Here is a 22,135-nt window from a genome sequence, read left to right as displayed (position 1 = left end):
TTAATACTGTTGTTTGTGAATTTGATCCTGACATTTTGATGCTAGCTGGATGATTTGCCTGTTAATTGATGCATTTTCTTCAGTGTCTCGATGGTGTTCACCATTTGATGTGTTTTTGGAGTGGCTGGTACTGGTTGTTCCTTTCCTTGTTTAGTGCTTCTTTCAGGAGCTCTTGTAGGGCAGGCCTGGTGGTGACAAAATCTCTCAGCAATTGCTTGTCCATAAAGGATTTTCTTTCTCCTTCACTATGAAGCTTTATTTGGCTGGATATGAAATTCTAGGTTGGAAGTCCTTTTCTTTAAGAATGTTGAATATTGGTCCCCACTCTCTTCTGGCTTATAGGGTTTCTGCTGAGTGATCCCCTATGAGTCTGATGGGCTTCCCTTTGTGGGTAACCCAACCTTTCTCTCTGGCTGCCCTAAGCAATTTTTCCTTCATTCAGCCCTGGTGAATGAAGATTATGTGCCTTGGGGCTGCTACTCTTGAGGAATATCTTTGTGGTATTCTCTGCATTTCCTGTACTTGAACCTTGGCCTGCCTTGCTATATTGGGGAAGTTCTCCTGCATAATATCCTGAAGAGTGTTTTCCAGCTTGGATTCATTCTCTCCATCACCTTCAGGTACATCTATCAAACGTAGATTAGGTTTTTCCACATAATCCCATATTTCTTGGAGGCTTTGTTCATTTCTTTTCACTTTTTTCTCTAATCTTGCCTTCTCATTTTATTTCATTGAGTTGATCTTCACTCTCTGATATCCTTTCTTCTGCTTGGTCTATTTGGCTATTGAAACGTGTATACTTCCCAAAGTTCTCGTGCTGTGCTTTTCAGCTGCATCAAGTCATTTATATTCTTCTCTAAACTGTTATTCTAGTTAGCATTTCATCAAACCTTTTCTCATGGTTCTTAGTTTCTTTGCATTGGGTTAGCACGTGTTCTTTTAGCTCTGAGAAGTTTGTTATTACCCACCTTCTGAAGCTTGTTTCTGTCAATTCATCAGATTCATTCTCTGTCCATCTTTGATCCCTAGCTTGTGAGGAGTTGTCATCCTTGGAGGAGGAGAGGCATTTTGGTTTTTGGTGTTTTCATCCTTTTTGTGCTGGTTTTTCCTATCTGAGTGGCTTTATCTACCTGTGGTCTTTGTAGTTGGTGACTTTTGGATGGGGTGTCTGAGTGGACATCCTTTTTGTTGATGTTGATTCTTAGTTTTCCTTCTAACAGTCAGGCCTCTCTGCTGTAGGACTGCTGGAGGTCCACTCCAGACCCTGCTTGCCTGGGATCACCCTCAGGGCCTGCAGAACAGTAAGGGTTGCTTCCGGTTTCCTCTTCTGTTATCTTTGTCTCAGAAGGGTACCTGCCTGATGTCACCCTGAGCTCTCCTTTATGAGGTGTCTCTGCATATATGGCAGTCAGGGAGCTGCTTAAGGAGACAATCTGTCCCTTAAAGGATCTCAAGTGCTGTGCTGGGAGTTCCATTGTTCCATGCAGAGCTGATGGGATGGCACATTTAAGTCTGCTGCAGCGGAGCTTATAACTGCCTCTTTTCCCAGGTGCTCCATCCTAGGAAGTCGGGCTTTATTTAAAAGTTCCTGATGTGCTGCTGCCTTTTTTCATAGATTCCCCTCTGTATTGTTCTTTCTGGGAATTACACTCCAGAGCTGTTACTATTCGGCCATCTTGGATCCTCCTCCGACAATTTGATTTTAAACCTAACAACATTATATGTTTGGAACAGATTTTTTCATTAATAACATGAATAAATTTTCTATGTTTCTATCAATGATAACTCTCCATGCTTTGTTAATAAGCAGATATCTTTCTGCTGATTTGTATACCTGTTGTGACATATTTTTCTGATTCAAATAAGATTCATTTATTTATTTTAACTTTTAAGTTCTGGGGTAGATGTTCAGGTTTGCTTGTGGGTAACTTGTGTCCTAGGGGTTTGTTGTTCACATTATTCTATCACCCAGGTAATAAGCATAGTACCCAACTGGTATTTTTTTGATCCTTTCCTTCTTCCTATCCTAAACCCTCTTATGTAGGCCCTAGTGTCTTTCGTTCCCATCTTTGTGTCCATGTGTTCTCGTTATTTAGCTCCCACTTATAAGTGAGAACACGTGGTATTTGGTTTTCCGTTTCTGCATTAGTTTGCTAAGGATCTTGGCTTCTAGCTCCATCTGTGTTGCTGCAAAGACATTATCTCATTTTTTTATGACTGCATAGTTTTCTGTGGTATATATGAAACACATTTTATTTTTTCTGTCTACAACTGGTGAGTATTCAGGTACATATTCTGACATATTTTGAAAGAGGATCTCTTTATAAGCTCCTTCTTTGTTTTCTTCCCCTGTAACACTAGCACTCCAGTCTTAAGACTTTTTACTAGATTTCTAGATTTCTAACAAGTTTTGTTACTATTACAAATGTTATCTTTAATAAATTATTGTTTCTCTTTGATCGTTGTTGACATAAAGGAATACTATTGGTTTCAGTATAAATGTTTTATTGTCTAGTGACCTTATGTCTAGCAAATGTGTGTTATAAAATTTGTCATAAATTCTAAAGATTTTTATTTTAAGGCTGCTGGATTCTCTTTGTGAAGAGTTGTATTATTTTGAAATAAGGATAGTTTATGCTTCTCTGAAATTTTTAAATATTTTTTTCCTTTTATGTCACTGAATATATTAGCTAGGATTTTTAGAACAAGTTTAAACTGAGACTGTGATCGTTAATATGCTTAATGTTTTTGCAGGTATTTCATAAATATTAGGCAAGGAGATTTTTTAATACTCTTGATTTGTTCAGATTCATTTCTTAAACCATAAGTGAGTGATCATTGTCATCAAATATTTATCTGCATATATTTGCCAGATATTGTAGTTTTTATTCTTTGATAATCTCATGTATTTAATGATTTTATAATTAAAATATTTAAACAATTTTTAATAACTATGATTGTATAGAAAAAAACCACAAACTGTTTTTTTCTATATTCATATTCAGTGCAGGATATTTCTGTGAACAGATACATAGGTATTTTTCCTCAGATGGAATAATTTTATGGCACCAGATGCCCTACAGTTTAACTGAGCTTTGTCATTATCTCTTTTGAGTAACCTCAGATCCCACAGGTTAAGGCTTCAGCCTTATAAGATTGCCCTCCACTTCAGATGCCAATCACAAGTCCAGTTTGTTACTTGTGTTTCTGAATGAATGGGTATAAATCAGAGGTTTTAACAGTCCACTCTTCAGGTTTAGTCATTGGCTAGCATGGCTCACAGAACTCAGAAAAGTGTTTTACTTTCTATTACTCATATATTATAAAAGGATATAACATAGGGTATAGCCATATGGAAAAGAAACACAGATCCATATGAAGAAAGGAACACAGAGCTTCCATGCCCTCTCTGGGTGCAGCATATTCTATGTTCTTAGTAACCCAGAAGCTCCACAAACCCTTTTATTTTAGGGCATTTTGGAGGCTTTATTATGTATGCATACTTGATTGATTAAATTATTGGCTATTGGTTATCGACTCAACTGTTAGTCCATCTCCTTTCCACAAAGGCCTGGTTGGTACTGAAAGTTTAAATTATCTAGTCACGTAGTTGATTTATCTGGCAACCAAGTCTCTGCAACCTGTGATTATCTTGGGAATTTCCAAATACTACCTTATTAACACAAACTCAGGTGTGGTTGAATGGGCTTCTTATAAATAATGAAAGATGGCTCTTTTACCTTTGTTGCTTCTGTCACTTAGGAAATTACAAAATAACCATCTAGCATCAAGATGACAGGATCAAAACCACCCATAACAATACTAACCTTAAATGAAAATGTGCTAAATGCCCCAATTAAAAGACACAAAATGGCAAGCTGAATAAAGAGCCAAGATCCATCGGTAGGCTATCTTTAAGAGGGTCATCTCATGTGCAAAGATACACATAGGCTCAAAATAAAGCGATGGAGGAAAATTTACGAAGCAAATCGAAAACTGAAAAAAGCAGGGGTTGACATCCCAGTTTCTGACAAAACAGACTGTAAACCAACAAACATAAAGGTTTTTTGTGTTTTTTTTTTTAGCAGATTGATGTCAGAAGTGGGATTCAAAGTGGGACTCCAGTGACTACCAGGAGCACGAAGTGACCTACAGGTACTCATTAAGCCTCATTGTTTCCATTTATTTCTCACAGAAACTGAGGTAATGAGTTAGTTCTGTCCTGGATTTGAGCTTTATAAATTTGTGTTTCGAGCTCTCTGACTTTATTTGATCAATATTTACTGGAATTGGTCTAGGATTGAACTGGTTGCAAGAAATCACTAGATTGTCTCCAGTTAGAGATGTCAGGTATGTCCAATTTGAGAATTAGTTTTTTCAAATTTAAAGAGTCTGGGATGCTACTTTCTGGGACATTGGATAACTCTATATACAAAAATTAGTAGCTTGCATTACTGTAACTGGAACATTGCTAAAACAGAATGAAAGCTATAAGATCTGTTTCTATTTGTTCATATATCTGTATGTATGATATGTATGTGTGTTTGTCTTCTGATGACTTAGTATCTTATTTTTTTAAGGAATCCAAACATAATTGCTAAAAAATAATTGAGTTAAAGAGATGTAATATTTCCATGTAAATATGTCTTTTCAATATCAGAAGGCTTTAATGTTCTTATCAGGAATGAAAAGCTGAGGCTGGGGGAAATCTTTACAAACGAGATGTTAACTCTCAGTCCTAGCCCAAACCAACAAACCAGCAAGCAAACCAAAAACACACAAGAGGATAGAGATGAAATTTTGCCTCATCTTCAGTTCCTTAATACAGAGACATTAGAAATGTTTGGAACCATTAGTAGATATTTTATTTTCCACACTGACAAGCTGCACTACGAAAAACCACATGCTTCTAGAAATAATTATTCATATATTTGCAATGTATAGGATGTTGCTGTGACAGAGAGTTCCCAATTGCTTGCTTCCTAGTGTTTACTGGAAAGTAAGGTTACTAAGAAATCTGATTTCTAACTACTATATGTACCTAAAATTACTATAAGTGAAATAAGGAAAACAACTCTGTACACCAATATTCAAGGAAGTTCAGATGTGTGCATAGTAAGGACAAGCTGTAGAGTATGAGGATGTTTTGTTTTGGTAAGAAAAAATGAGTAATTTTTATTCTAAAATAGAATGACATATTTTTCCAAAATGTGAAGAGAAAACATATAGGACAAAAACTTAATGGATGTGAAAGTTGTAGAAGGTATGTGGAAGATGAATCTTGTGAAAGAAGTTTTATGCGTGATCAAGCTGGCTAAGATTAGGTGGGAATTATAAATTTTTCTAAAAAATGAACATTAATATTAAAAGTATGCTGATGCAAAGGTAGAATTTGCTTCTCTTTATTAAAACAACATGATTTCTTAGAGTATTAGTCTACTCTTAATAGAAAATTGTAAAAGGTTTGCTTTCTAGATAATAGACCTAGAAAACAAAGATTTTATGTTTTACCAAGTTAATTTCCTGTGCTTTATGTTGTTTTTATTATATTTTTATTCACTTAAAAAAACTGAGTCCTCTTTGTTAAAAGAGCTAAGTTTTCTTCAACTGTGTAAATTTATTTCCTTTTTCAGACTTAATTATCATGACCTTGGTTAAATTAATTACTGCTGTTCACAGTAACCTGAGATTCTATTTTGTCAGGTGTTTTAAATGTTTGATAAACTTTCCAAAAATCAAATTCTAAATTAGGTATTTTTCTTGACCTCAAATTAACTTTAGGATTTTTTTAGATGAGCCCTTTGATGCATTTTCTTATAAAAGAGATACATTAAACTGATTGGGCTTATTTGATATATTAAATTATGTAGGAAACATTATTAATAAATAATGCTAAACCTTCATATTATATTTGTTTGGATGTGTTATTAATATGTATTTCAGAAAGTGTAAGAAATAGTTCTGGGGTAACACCATCAGTCATAATTCTGGTGATTACCTTAAAATGTTGTATGCTGCAGAACTAACCAAACTTCCTGGTCAGTTGCATCATTATAATAATAATACTCTCTCATCATATCTTAAATTATAGCTATTTTAAATGTTGTCATTAACAGATGCTTATTTGCTTATTCTAATACTTTCTTGAGTAGCTATAAATCTAAAGTGCTTTATCTTCAAAGAAATTCATGGAAGGAATGATAACAAGTGTAAGTGTCTGATAACTTTAAGGTCTTGTCATTAGACTGAGTAAGAATTTCTAGATCTCTAAAGAGGAAACTGATTATCCATAAAATTGCTAACCCAACATCAAGCAGAATAAGAATTAATTAAATACCTAAGAAATAATTTCACAGGTTTTCATAAGTCAGCCACTACTGAAATTGTTGAGTTATGAAATTTGAATGAAATCCATAAGAATGCATCAATTCAAATTACTTATAATAACGTTATAAGAAACAGTTCTATACACCTGAAATGGAAGAAAAAAAAATTGACGTTTATGAGGACGTAATTCTAATGTTAAACGTGGATTCATGGAGAGCAGGAATGATTATTTTGTCCTTTCTGAATTCTTAAACTTTCTGTTAACAAATGCCCTGCACTCAGTGACTCATGGTAGAGATAAAATAACCTAAATTATGGAAAAAATTGGTGGACTGTTCAAAGTTTACTAAAAGAATTTATCACCAACGTTTGGATTATCAAACCTGTAATTCTAGTAAGACAACAAAAATCTCAGGTGACGTATTTTCAGTACCTGCTGGGCTATTTGAATACCTACAGATGGATTTTATTCAACTACCATCTTTCATGCATGTTTTCTGGTTACATAGAAGCCCTCCCATTTAAAAGGCTGATACTATAATAGTAGCTAAAAAGTTATCAGAAAATGTTTTTTCCTTGTGGGACACACTTTTCTCATAAAATCTCCAGTGATGGAGTTACTTGTTTCACTGGAAAAGTTGTAAAATAGTTAAATAAGTTATTATAAATGCAAGGGCATTAAGCAGAGTTAACTGAATTGATTGACTTGCTTTGGGTAAACATATTGCTGATTGATGGCAATCAGATCCACTCTCACTGGAAAACATAGGTTGACCATTTCTGAAGTAGTTACTGGAAGGCCTATACCTCTAATCATAGAACCATACATGTTTCCCACGCTTGAAAACTTTGCCATAATTCGGTAGTTCAAAGCTTTAATGCATTGCACCAAAGCATATTTCCACAAAGTAAAATAACATTTTTGTGACCCATCTACTGATGATGACCAGATCTAAAACCCAGATATTAGGTCTTTAGAAAACAACACCAGATAAAGACTGCTCCTGAACTCTGAAGAGACCACATCAAGTTCTTCTCTGCAGCAAAACTTTAAGGCCTGGAGACTTGGTTCTGCATCTCTGATCTCAAAATAACTCCTCCAGATTCCTAAATGGCATGCCTATTGGATACCCTAAAGTAAGACCAACCAGGAAAGTTTTTCCTCAGAAGCAGATGACATCCTAGGCATTGACAGCTTCCCAAGATCACACATCAAGTCTTCTCTTCCACCATAGAAGTCATACCTTTATTCCTTCTTTCCCTTTTTTTTATTTTCTAATCCCCTCCCTTTCCTTACAAGAAAATGCATGGGACTATAACCAGTGCATGGCTTTAACTAAGGCTTATGCTCTAACAATAAACTGGAGACTTTGTTGAGTTTGTGGGTTAATGCCCCCAAATCAGGAAAAATTTTACTAATGTATGCCATTACCTCTCTGTGTTCCCAATGAGAGTCACCCTGAATCTACAAAAGTAGAGTGGAAAGTTATCCTTGATATTCTAGACATCATTGCTAATTGTATTTTAAAATTCACTGAAAATAGTACCTTTACCTTTCCAATTAATATTCTAATTGCCATCAAACAGAAAATCTGTACTAGTGATGGCAGCAAAATGTATATTATCTTTGAGACATTATGTAATCAAGACTTGAAGATTACCTATGAGATTATGCATAATTGGTTGTATAATGTTACTTATTTAAATCTAGTAAGGTCTCTAAATGTGGCTATTGACACTTTCAGTCTGCTACAAAAAGACCACAAAAAAGTAAGTTCCCACTAGATCTTGTTCAACAGCTATGAAGACTTACCTGTGGATGAATTTAATTGACCTCTGTTCAAACCCCACTAGATGGCCCTCTTTTCCAGCTCCCGAGGGCGTATATCGAGTCTGCAGAGAGTCTGCTTATTCTTTTATGCCTACTCACTGGCTTGGATCTTCCTATTTGACCTGGTTCACGCCTGCCTTCTGAATGGCTTTCTCTGAAAGTCTTAGTAATACCTCTCATAATCAGAGGTGAAAGTGGTCAGTAACCCAAAATTAGTATAAACCATGAAATAGAAAAAGATAAGTCAGTGTCCACTAAGTAAAGATTTCAATGGAGATTTTGGGGCTCACTCTTCATGAAGGTGAGGTGATGGCTGCAATAGAATTTCAAGCTAATCTATAAATTGGGGAAAATCTTAGATTTTATAGCAAATCAGATCAGCCAGAGTTTAGACTGGTAGAAGCCCCTCTCTAAAAGGTGAATGAGAACATGTGTGCTCAACAAAATCACTTAATGGAACATCACACAGCTTTAGATATCTTCTAACTCACGTTGGGGTTTTGTTTATGGTTTTGAACAAAACTGAATTTGAATTTGCACTTACCTTTCCCTTGATTTTACTACTACAAGAAGTTTTATTTCAAAGGTGACTGTTACTGCTATTTCTCTAAACACTGTCACCAAATACATTGAGGAAATTTCTCACAGGAAAGAAACACATGATATGTTTATGAGAGCAGGTGACAGCTGCCTTGTAAGCATTCTGAATGCGGGATGACAAGGTTGACCCTTCCAAAGTTTTCTAATTTTCATCTCTTAGTAGGTCTCCAGGTTATTATACCTTGTGTTACCAGGGTAATGACCAAAAATTGGTACCTTTTAAATTCAGGCCATTTTACAGCAAAGTATAGTCCTTAATTGCCATCATGCCCCAAACAAAGAGTTTGATCAATTGGACATAAATATTATTGAACTATATTTATTTACTACATTATCATTCTTTTTTTTTTCAGTTTGGGTTATGAAGTCTTTTGTTAAGGGATGCACTTGAGTTTCTGGGTATTATCTTCCAGCTAATAGTCATAATAGACTCCCTGATGTATTGTATCCCCTCAAGAATCCTAAATGCTTGTGTGCAGAAATCCTTTGAATATCAAATGATCTTATTATGATTAGAATAACATGAATGAAGCATAAAACATCATTTAACTAATTTGACATTGTGAATTGTGAATTTCATAGTGAGATTAAACAAGTTAATTATGATAGTGGCAGAAACTGGTATCAGTGCCCAAGGTTTTGGTCAATCTTGCAAAATTGAGAGTTTGCCTAAAAGAGGGGGAAATGGTTTGACTACATTTTGGCTTAATGTGGCCTCCATTTGTAATGAATGGTAGCCTAACTTAATAGGTAAACATACTACAACCTAACTTGAGAGTAATAAGCAACTGAGTCTTAGTCAATTGTAGCAGCTGAGCTTTCAGCCAATCACAGGCTGCAAAATTGTCAGACATGTTCACCTAAAGTAAATGCTAAGCTATGACAAACCAGGCTACTTCTATATGCCACTTCCTTTTTATTTCCTTTTTTTAAAAACAAATTTTTAAAATTTTACTTTAAGTTTTGGGATATAAGCTCAAAATGTACAGTTTACTTAGGTACACATGTGCCATGGTGGTTTGCTGCACCTATTAACCCATCATCTAGGTTTTAAGCCCCACATGCACTAGGTATTTGTCCTAATGCTCTACCTCCCCATGCCTCCCACTTCCTGACAGGCCCAAGTGTGTGTTGTTTCCCTCCCTGTGTCCATTTGTTCTCATCAACCCAAATGCTCATCAATGATAGACTGGATAAGGAAAATGTGGCACATATACCCCATGGAATACTCTACATCCATTAAAAAAAAAGAGAGAGAGATCATGTCCTTTGCAGGAACATGGATGAAGCTGGAAGCCATCATTCTCAGCAAACAAACACAGGAATAGAAAACCAAACACTGCATGTTCTTACTCATAAGTGGGAATAGAACAATGAGCCACTTCCTTTTTCTTACTATAAATACTGCCCGTCCACTTTGCTGAGTGGAACTCTCTAGACCTTTACCGATTTAGTGTGCTATCAAACTCATTGATCATTTCTTTGCTCATATAAATGCTGTTAAATTTAATTTGTCTAAAGCATTTCATTTAACACCTGCCTGCATAGGGCAGGCTGTGAGATCCATTATTTTCACTGCCATCATTGCAAGTACATGACTTAATTTGGAGCATAGGTGACCAATAGGCAGGAACAATCCTGCTCAAAGTTATGATGTCAGATAGGGGTACACGTGGAGAACCAAAAAGTCTTTATTTTGAGGTTGTGGTTGAGACAAGGAGTTCCTGGCCAGTTTTTCAGATGTGCACACAAAATACCAGCATGAACTGAAAGGATACACTTAAAAATCGTCTGAATTTTTAATGTATTCTCCTACCAACATATAGATCAACAGAAGGAGTAAATCTTGCACTGTGTGGGTTGAGCATACCCTCTATACAGTCATTGAATGACATTGGAAGCACAGCAGTGACCTGTAAGAAGCCAAGTCTAAAAATAAAAGCAAGAATATATCTATAAATTGTGCAGAGATAGTATTAGTGCCTGCACACCACAGTGGAAACAGAATGTCAAAGGATTAATCCAGGCAAGTTATAAAACAAAAAAAGAAAACATACTAAAAAGCAAAAAAGGAAAACAAAAACAGCAAAAACAATCTTTATGAGAAATGATTAGAAACTGGAATTCCAAGAGTATAATGTTTAAAATATCTAGTTTTCAACAAAACCAAGAAGAGATACAAAACAAAAATGAAAACAGAAAAGTGTGACCAATATAAAAAGAAAAAAAGTCAATTAAAAATAGTTTTCACACTGTCATGAGAAAGTAGAAAAAGTCAATATAAACTATATTTTAATGTTTTATTTAAAAATGTTAGATTTAGTAGAAAAAGAGCTTAAAAGGCTGTTTTAAACATGTTCAAAGAAATAAGAGAATCATGCTTAAAGGATTAAAGAAAAACAAGATAACAATAAATGAACAGAGATTCACAAGTTGTAGATAAATATTATGTAAAAGAAAAAATGAAACTGCCAGATTTTAAAATTGCAATAACCAAAAGAAAATATTCGCTTGAGCAATTCAATGCAGCTTTGATTTGGGGAAAGAAAGCAGTAAAATTATCCAGTCAAAAGGAATAAAAGAAAACTTAAAGAATAATAAACAGAGTCTCAGAGATCTATGAGATAACATCCAATTTGCCAACACATGTGTACTAAGATAAGAATGAAAAAATATTTGAGAAATAATTAAGACTTTCCAAAGTTCATGGAAGCATCAATTTACATATCCATAAGCATTAAGAAACCCAGGTAGATTATACACAAATACATGTACACCTAGATACATCACAATCATTCTGTTGAAATCCAAAGACTAAGAGAAAACCTTGAAAGCAGAAAAAAAAAAAAAGTAGCCTTAATAGTCTTACAGCATACAGGTGAGCATCAGTATGATTAGTGCCTGACTTCTCGTCAGTAACAATAGAGGCCAAAAGGCAGTGACATGACATAATCAAAGTGCTGAAAGAAAAAAATCCATGCATGTTTGATCACCCCTACTGTGCATGTTCTAATCCTTGACCCTCATGTGTAATGCTACATGGCAAAACAGAACTAAAAGTACAAACAAAATTAAGTTCATCAACTGGCCTTAAAATAGTGGAATTATCTTGGATAAAAACGATATAAACAGTGAGCTCATAGAATCACAAGGGCCCTTAAAAGTGGAAAAGATGACAGAAATGAAGGTTAGAACAATGTGGTCTCAGAAAAAGTTACTTGATAGTTTTGGCTTCAAAGATGGAGAAAGGGGACCATGAGCCAAGGGTGTGATGTTTCCCTCCCTGTATCCATGTGTTATCATTGTTCAACACCCACTTATGAATGAGAACATGATGTTTGGTTTCCTGCTCTTTTGTTAGTTTGTTGAGAATACATGTCCCTGCAAAGGACATGAACTCATCCTTTTTTATGACTGCATAGTATTCAATGGTGTATATGTGCCATGTTTTCCATATCCAGTCTATGGGCATTTGAATTGGTTCCAAGTCTTTGCTATTGTGAACAGTGCTGCAGTAAACATACATGTGCATGTGTCTTTATAATAGAATGATTTATAATCCTTTGAGTATATACCCAGCAATGGGATTGCTGGGTCAAATGGTATATCTAGCTGTAGATCCTTGAGGAATCACCACACTGTCTTCCACAATGGTTGAATTGATTTACACTCGCACAACAGTGTAAAAGTGTTCCTATTTCTCCACATCCTTTCCAGCATCTGTTGTCTCCTGGTATTTTAATGATTGCCATTCTAACTGGCTTGAGGTAGTATGTCAATGTGGTTTTGATTTGCCTCTCTCTAATACCAGTGATGATGAGCTTTTTTTCATGTTTGTTGGCTGCATAAATGTCTCCTTTTGAAAAGTGCCTGTTCATATCCTTTGCCCACTTTTTGATGGGATTGTTTGTTTTCTTCTTGTAAATTTTATAAATTCTCTGCAGATTCTGGATATTAGCCTTTTGTCAGGTGGGTAAATTGCAACAATTCTTTTTCATTGTGTTGGTTGCCAGTTCACTCTATTGATAGTTTCTTTTGCTGTGCAGAAGCTCTTTAGTTTAATTAGATCCCATTTGTCTATTTTGGCCTTTGGTGCTATTTCTTTTGGTGTTTTAGTCATGAAGTCTTTGCCCATCCCTATGTCCTGAATAGTATTGCCTAGGTTTTCTTCTAAACTTTTTATGGTGTTAGATCTCGTGTTTAAATCCATCTAGAGTTATTTTTTGTAAAAAGTGTAAGGATGTGAACGAGTTTCACCTTTCTGTACATGGCTAGCCAGTTTTCCCAACACCATTTATTAAATAGGGAATCCTTTCCCCATTGCTTGTTTTTGTCAGGTTTGTCAAAGATCAGATGGTTGTAGTTGTGTGGCATTTTTTCTGAGGCCTCTATTCTATTCCACCGGTCTATTTCTCTGTTTTGGTACCAGTACCATGCTGTTTTAATTACAGAAGCCTTGTAATATAGTTTGAAGTCAGGTAGCATGATGCCTCTAGCTTTTTATTATTATTTTTTCTTTCTTTTCCCCTTAGGATTGTCTTGGCTATTTGGGTTCTTTTTTGGTTCCATATGAAGTTTAAGGTGTTTTTTTCCAATTCTGTGAAGAAAGTCCTTGGTAGCTTGATGGGGATAGCATTGAATCTATAAATTACTTTGGTCAGTATGGCCATTTTCATGATATTGATTCTTCCTAACCATGAGCATGGAATGTTCTTCCATCTGTTTGTGTCCTCTCTTATTTCATTGAGCAGTGGTTTGTAGTTCTCCTTGAAGAGGCCTTTCACATCCCTTTTTAGTTGTATTCCTAGGTATTTTATTCTCTTTCTAGCAATTGTGAATGGGAGTTCACTCATGATTTGGCTGTTTGTTTCTTACTGGTGTATAGGAATGCTTGCGATTTTTGCACATTGATTTTGTATTCTGAGACTTTGCTAAAGCTGCTTATCAGCTTAAGGAGATTTTGGACTGAGAAGATGTGGTTTTCTAAATATACAATCATGTCATCTGCAAACAAGGACAATGTGACATCCTCTCTTCCTATTTGAATACACTTTCTTTGTTTTGCCTGATGGCCCTTGCCAGAACTTCCAATACTATGTTGAATAGGAGTGGTAAGAGAGGGCATCCTTGTCTTCTGCCAGTTTTCAAAGGGAATGCTTCCAGTTTTTGCCCATTCAGTATGATATAGGCTGTGGGTTTGTCATAAATAGCTCTTATTATTTTGAGATATGACCCATCAATACCTAGTTTATTAAGAGTTTTCAGCATAAAGGGCTGTTGAATTTTGTGGAAGTCCTTTTCGGCTTCTGTTGAGATAGTCATGTGGTTTTTGTCTTTGGTTCTGTTATGTGATGGATTATGCTTACAGATTTGCATATGTTGAACCAGCCTTGAATTCCAGGGATAAAGCCGACTTGATCATGATGGATAAGCTTTATGATGTGCTGATGGAAGTGGAGTCTTTAGGAGGTGATTACGTCATAAGGGTAGAATCTTTCTAAATGGGATTAGTGCCCTTATAAAGGAGACCCCAGGCCAGCAAGGTGGCTCATGCCTGTAATCCCAACATTTTGGGAGCCTGAGGCCAGCAGGCAGATCATGAGGTCAAGAGATTGAGACCATCCTGACCACATTGTGAAACCCTCTCCTAAAAATACAAAAATCATCTGGACCTGGTGGCATGTGCTTGTAGTCTTAGCTACTCTGGAGCCTGAGGCAGGTGAGTTGCTTGAACCTAGGAGGCAGAGGTTGCAGTGAGCTGACATCATGCCACTGCACTCCAGCCTGGGTAACAGAGTGAGATCCTGTCTCCAAAAATATAAATATATATATATTTATTTATATATATATATTATATATATATATATATAATATATATATATAAACAGGCCCTAGAGAGCTCTTTCAGCCCTACTGCCATGTGATGACACAGTGAGAAGATGAGGGTTGTTTATGAACCAGCTAGTGAGCCCTCACCAGACACCAAATATGCCAGTGTTTTTACCTTAGACTTATCAGCCTCCAGAATTGTAAGAACTAAGTATTTATTGTTGTTGTTTTCCACTCTGATATATTTTTTTAATTTAATTTTTTATTGCACTTTAAGTTTTGGGGTACATGTGAAGAGCATGCAAGGTTATTACTGCCATGTTTGTACCACTCTGATATTTTTGTTATAGCAGCCTAAATAAACTCAGGCAATCTGTCAATCAAGACCTCACTGCTCAGCAAAAATGTCCTTCAGTAATGATACCAATTTAATAAAGGGTGACGGAACGATTGGATATCTATATGAAAAAAACCTTATAGAAAAATTAAGTCAGAATGAATCATAGACTTAAAAGTAAATGATATTACTTTTAAAAGATACTATAGGAGAAAATCTTCAACCCTTTATCTAAAAGCATGGGCCATAAAAATAAATACATTGAATCTTATCAAAATTCAATACTTTTGTGTTCAAAAGACACTGCTAATAAAAATTTAGGAATAGACTGGGAAAAATATTTGTGAAATTCATATTTGATAAAATATTCACATTCAGAATATACAAAGAAACTTACACCTCAAAGTAAGTTTCAAGAAATTTCAAAATACAAAACAGCCCAATCAAAAAATGGGCAGTGGATTTGTATAGACATATCACCAAAGCAGATAGATGAGTAGCTAATGGGCTTTGAAAAGGTGCTGATCTTTATTTGTCATTGGGAAAGTGCAAATGGGAACCATACCAGACTACTATTTTGTACCCGCTTGAATGACGTTAATTAAAAAACAAAGTTATCACAACTATTTGTGGAGACATGGAGAAGTGAAAATTCTCATGCACTTCTGGCAGAAAAGTGGACAGACATGAACACTTTAGAAATTTGTTTGACATTTTTCATAGAAAGCTAAAAATAAATTTATTATGTAACCCAGTAGTGTCACTCTTGGATATGTTTAGTCAGGAGAAATTAAAATATACATCCACATAAAGATTTGGATATAAATGTTCTCAATAGCGTTGTTCATGGTGACCCGGGATCCCAATCCTAGCTGTCATTGACTGGTGGGCTGATGGACAGAGCGTGGCGTATCTCTGCAGTACTAATGCTCAGCAAAGTGCAAAACAAATGACTGCTGTGTGTACAACACAGAGAAACCACACAAGCATTGTGCCTGGGGAAGGAGACCCACATAGGAGGACCATTGTACAATACCATTTTTATAAAATGTGGAGATGAATTTCTATGGAGATGGAGAGTGGATTAGTGTTTAGCTTGGGTTGAGAAGTGAGGTAATTAAGGGACACAATAGATCTTATTGGGGTGATGAGAATGTTCAAAATTGTTTTATGGTAATAGTTGCATAACAATCTAGATTTACCATAAAATACTTTAAGTTGTGCAATTGTAATGACTGAATTATATGATAAGCAAAATACACCTCCATAATTTTTTTTTAATGAAGGCAAATGAAGATATTACCAGAAAAACAGAACTAGAAGAATCTGTTACTAGGGACACACCTTAAAAAATGTACTAAAGATCTTCAGATTGAAAGGGAACAATTCCAGTTGGTGACTAAAACATGCAGAGGGAAATGAAGAATACCCACAATAGTAAACTTGGATGCAAATATAAAAACTGTATACATGTATTATTTATTTTTTTTCTTTAAACTACTTTAAAAACATGAGTTTGCATAAAACAATAATTATGGCAATGTGTTACTGGACTGACTTATTTATTTATTTTGAGACAAGGCCTCATTCTGTAGTGCAATATCAGCTCATTACAACCTAGAACTCCTGGGCTTAATCAATCCTTCTGCATCAACCTCCCTAGATGCTGGGACTACAGATATGTGTCACCATGCCCAGCTTACTTTTTTACTTTTGCAGAGAAACACTTTTAGTTAAGATGAGAATTTTCAAACTGTTTTCTGCAGATGGCTGCAAGTGTACATGAGTGGCTCAGAGCCACAGTTAACATTGAGAAGTTTCACATAGATGGGACACTGAAGCCACAACTGAGCCAACTGAGCCCACTGAGCATAACTTAATCCAGAAATAATCTATTCTTACCAGATTTTATGTTGGGAAATTTTTAATCACCGTGTATCATAGTATCACTATGTTGCCCAGGATGGTCTTGAACTTTTGGCCATAAGCGATCCTCCTACCTTGACCTCCCGAAGTGCTGGAATATAGACATAAGTCACTGCACCCCGCCTGGACTTATAAATAGATGTTATATATGTAACAATAATAGCACATAGAATAGAGGAGGGAATGGTTCTGCAGTTATATATTCTGAAGTAGATTATGATAAATTAAGATGCACATTTTAATCCTTACTGAGAAATAATTTGGAGACATATAGTTAACATATGAGCAAAAAAATGACCAAATGAATGAAAATGAACACTATGAAATGTGCACTTAGCAGGAAACAAAGCAGTCAAGGAGGAGCAGTGGAACACAAAGACAGGAAAATTAGTGCCTTAAACATATGCAAATAAAAGCCCATCGCAGTGCTATACCAGCCGAACCAAAGTCATCTTCAAGTCTAATACAGTTTAAGAAAAGCTTGGGTTAGGATCCTAACTCCATCACTTTCTAGCTGCATTACCTTAGGCAAACTACATATTTTCCCCGTTTCGTTTGTTAAATAGGGATGAAAATACCTACTTTACGGAACCATTGAGATGATTATATGTAATTAAAATTTAAAGAGCATGTAAAATGTTAACACTCTGCCTAATATTTTATAGATTCTTATTAAGCAGAAGCTACAATGATCATGTTCATTCATACAATCAACATGATCACTGTAGCTTCTGCTTAATAAGAATCTATAAAGTTCTGCAATGATGAATGCCACTATTGGTGGTTATTTTGTTGTTATTGTATTATTGTTGTTATTTTACAGTCAAATTCCTGATTTACTATTCCTAAAGGCATCTGTCCCAAAAGAGAGGAAGGGGAAAGAGTTAACCTGCTGTGTTTGATTCTGTGTTGGCATGAATAAGACCCACAGTTCTTCATATTCTAAATATTTCTCACCATTCCACAGCAGTTTTTGAGTATGGGACATTAATATTTTGTAAGATGTGGGGGGTTGTTTCAAATATGTGCTCTATACCTATAATGTTTTCTGTTGTGACTCTGATCCTTCACTGACTGCATGTGACTCTAGGAGGTATTGCAAAATCTCTTATTCCATAAGAATTTGAAAGGGGTACCAACTATTCTACAAAAGGTATTAGTTTATAAAGACCTTCATTATAATTCTTATATTCATAAACAATCAAAGTAATAGACAAGATTCTATAAACTGTATTCTCCCAGAAAGCATAAACTTACTCGTGGTTAAAATATGATTAAGTGCTTAACACCTGTTTTATTTAGAAATAAAAAATGCATATACATCCACCACTTGTTTGTAGAACATATTTATTTATCTAGTGGAATTGCCAACTGCGGGGAAATTGCATCTAAATACCACTTAACAAATATCTTTGTTCTTTAAATTTCCATAACAAAGATGTTAATGACAGTTTGTTCATTACAAAACCTTGCAGCTGAATTGTCTGGGCAATAAAAGGGAAATGGCATGGATCATGAAAAGGATCACGTCACAGTGACCAAACTGAAAGCCCTTGACAGTTTACCACTCTGATGTCCAGATGTCATATAGTCTTCTGGGTCCTGGATGCCTCCAGCAAAGGGTGTCAGTAAAATATTCTAAAGTTCATAGTGGATGGCTTGTCAGGTGGGCAGTCATCACAGACAACCAAGCTGCTCTATATGAAGACTGACACATCTACTAAGTGCAGTAGGCGTTTTTCTGGATGTGGTGATAATCAGTTAGTTAAACATTATTATTAATTAAATCGTCTTCTCTTCAGTTGTTTCTCTGGTACAAAATTTCACACTGTAAAATAATCGTGACATTTTCTTTGTTATGACCATATGCCAAAACCCTTTATTTACCAGATAATTCAGCTGTGAGGAACTGCTATAAATTTACTATCATTAAGATTCCTCTTAGTGACATACAAATGGTCCCAAATGTGGCTGATCTCCAGAATCATCAGTGGAGTTTTTGAAAATACCAAATCCTGATATTTTCAGATACTTTGAAAAGCAGTACTTTCACTGCTTCAGACATGCTTAATGCCTTTGGAGAGGCTCTCAGGAAAAGGTATTTTATGATGATCAATAGAATTTGTCAAAATATGCTACAGATTAAAAAAACTCTCTATAGCCTATAATTTTGATATGCTGTTTCATTGATAATTAGAAGAAAATTCCTAAGATTTTGCTTCTTAGCAGAGCCCTGACAGTGTACTCGTTTGGAATAATTCAGGGAGAAAAGTTGGGCAGAGCAGGTAAAAGACCCTTAACGTGAATAAATTTGAGCCTCCCACTTATACAGATATTTCAGAAGTGTTAATTAACTCAGTAATGATTATTGGGCCTCAACATCCACATTGTTGGTGGCAGGTGTCCATTCTACACAGGGGATCAAACTTAACTTTTAGTTGCCTGTTAGAACAAGATTTTTTATTTTTATTTTATTTTATTTTTTTAGACAGAGTCTTGCTGTGTCGCCAGGTTGGAGTGCAGTGGTGCAATCTCAGTTCACTGCAACCTCCGCCTCCTGTGTTCAAGTGATTCTTCTGCCTCAGCCTCCCGAGTAGCTGGGACCAGAGGCATATGCCACAATGCCTGGCTAATTTTTGTATTTTTAGTAGAGATGGGGGTTTCACCATGTTGGCCAGGATGGTCTGGATCTCTGGACCTCGTGATCTGCCCCCGTCGGCCTCCCAAAGTGCTGGGATTACAGGCGTGAGCCACTGCGCCTGGCCTAGAACAAGATTTTTAAAACTGTTTTCTGCAGATGGCTGTGAGTCTACATGAGTGCCTCAGAGCCACAGCTAACATTGAGAAGTGTCACATAGACTGGACACTGAAGCCACAACTGAGCCCACTGCCCACAGTTTAATCCAGAGATAATCTATTCTTACCAGATTTTGTGTTGGGAAATTTTTAAAAATTAGTATTTGAAAGCAATGTTCTAGAGCAATTCGCCTCCAGAGTCTTTACGTAAGCGTATATTCCTACTGGACTTAAAAATACTGGAAAGCTCCAGAACCTAAGCTTTATGTCATTCAGTTTGTCTTGCTACACTTCCTTGGGTCATCTTAACCATTCTCTGGCTTAAATAATATTATGTATTTAGTCTTAATAAGTTGATGACTTACAAATTTATATGAGTAATGCAGGCCACTTCACTGAGCACTAGGTCACCCTACTGCCTACTCATAATCTTCTCTTGGATGGCTAATGTGTTAGTCAGGATTCACTAGAGGGACAGAACTAATGGGATAAATGTATATATGGAGGGGAGTTTATTAAGCAGTATGACTCACACGATCACAAAGTGAAGTCCCGCAATAGGCCAGCTGCGAGTTGAGGAACAAGGAAGCCAGCCTGAGTCCCAAAACTTCAAAAGTAGGGAAGCCGACAGTGAAGACTTTAGTCTGTGGCTGAAGGCCTGACAGTCCCTGGCAAATCACTGGTGTAAGTCCAAGAGTCCAGTAGCTGAAGAACTTGGAGTCTGATATTCAAGGGCAGGAAGCATCCAGCAGAAAGAAAGATGAAGACTGAAAGACAGGAAGTCTGCTCATTCAACTTTCTTCTGCCTGATTTATTCCAGCCACACTGGCAGCTGGTTAGATGGTGCTCAACCAGATTGAGGGTGAGTGCCTCTCCAAGTCCACTGACTCAAATGTTCATCTCCTTTGGCAACACCCTTACAGACATACCTAGGATTAATGCTTTGCATCCTTCAGTCCAATCAAGTTGAGACTCAATATTAATCATCACAGCAAATAACAGCCTCACAATATCTTTAACTTTCTCCATCTTATCTAACACATCCAAAGTGAGCAGCTCTTCTCCACAGAGTAGCTCAAGTAGCATTTCAAAAGGGAAACCAAATTGTGTCATTGCTCTACTTGAAACTTTCTAATATCATAACACTTTAGAATAAATTCAAACTCTAGTTAAAATCAACAGACATGTAAGGTATGCACGGATCCTTCCTGCAGGGGTGTTTTGCTGGTCAATATGCTATTGTTTCTTGGCTTTAGACCCATTCTTCTATATTCTGCCTTATAAAGTTGGGGTTCAAACTATGCTAATTACATTACTGTTTTGCTGGCTGGACTGGTAGTTTAGTGGAGTAGTCATTTAAAACATCATTATGACACAAGTTGGGAAACAGTACTTTGAAACAATGGTTTCTGTCATATGCAGTGCAATTTACAAATTTCCTAGAGCACTCGTTTTCAGATTGCTTTCTGAAGATGTCTTCGTGTCTGTGTAGGCACCTCAGCAGCTACAAAAATGGTAAAGAGAGTAACTAGCAGATGGGGCTTTATGAGTCTACAGAGAAGATTTTTTCTTACCTTAAAAGTGACCAATTTATTTCTGCCATAGCCAGAATATGAGGTTCTGGAAATCAAGAAAGGGAAATGGAAAGGTTGACCCTCATTAATTTCCCTAACAACCCATTCACAGAATTTTTTGGTTTATGTTTCATAGCTTTGAAAGCTGCTGATTTGCAGGTCCTACTTGCCAAGAGAATAGTATTTTCATCAAGGAACCCAACAGTCATTGCACTGAATTGGAAGTTGAGACTGCTTCCTAGCCATTTGCTTTTCCTCATGACATTGAGCCAATATATAAAGGAGAGGGTTAATATAATGGTGGAGGTGATTGATCCTAATTACCAAGGAGAAATTGGGCTGCTGTTAAATAATGTGAAATAGAATAGAGGACCTAAGTATTCTCTGCGGTGGGTGCCTTTTGCCACTTCTTGTATTGTAGCAATCATTAAAGGCACAATCATTTTGGAGTCAGGCCATTCAGAAATGAAGATTTGAGTCACTCTAAAAGATAAAGAATCTTATGGAGTGACTCAGGAAAAGCTGAGGTCTCCACCGAGGTAAAGAAATCATAGAATAGGTAGTGCAGATGGAAGTGGGAAGTAGAAATTGAAATTATTCATCTCAGTTATAGACTCATGATTAGATACAGGAATAAAGGCAGTATCGGTTATGAATAGTTTCTTCTGTTATTATGTGTGTACTTTTGTTCTAATTCATGAATATGATATTTCTTTCCTCCCCTTTTGCCATTTAGTATCGTAAACAGAGTTGTTCTAGTGGTTAACATTATAATTTTGTGTTTAGTTTTAGAACATTTAGGTGGGACTGCTACTGAATTTGGGGAATCATTCACACCTTCCAGACACATGCTCTGTGACTATCATCTAACAATGAGTGAAGTGACCTGGGACTTTGGGTCTCCCCACTTAGGAG

General features: G+C 36.1%; 1 long non-coding RNA gene across 2 annotated transcripts in view; it reads left to right on the top strand.

Moving 5' to 3' along the window:
• Positions 1-4,085: 4,085 nt before the first annotated feature.
• The window catches only part of LOC108296686, a 179,549-nt gene continuing 161,499 nt past the window's right edge, over positions 4,086-22,135 (top strand). For both annotated transcript variants that reach the window (XR_001821943.2, XR_005198434.1), the window contains exon 1: positions 4,086-4,155. This is a non-coding gene — a long non-coding RNA (uncharacterized LOC108296686). The remainder of the gene's footprint in view (positions 4,156-22,135) is intronic.

The sequence above is a fragment of the Cebus imitator genome, unplaced genomic scaffold, assembly GCF_001604975.1.
Source record: "Cebus imitator isolate Cc_AM_T3 unplaced genomic scaffold, Cebus_imitator-1.0 Scaffold730, whole genome shotgun sequence".
NCBI classification, from domain to species: domain Eukaryota; kingdom Metazoa; phylum Chordata; class Mammalia; order Primates; family Cebidae; genus Cebus; species Cebus imitator.
Note: the sequence above shows the minus strand (reverse complement) of the source record. Positions and strands in the feature narration are given on the sequence as shown.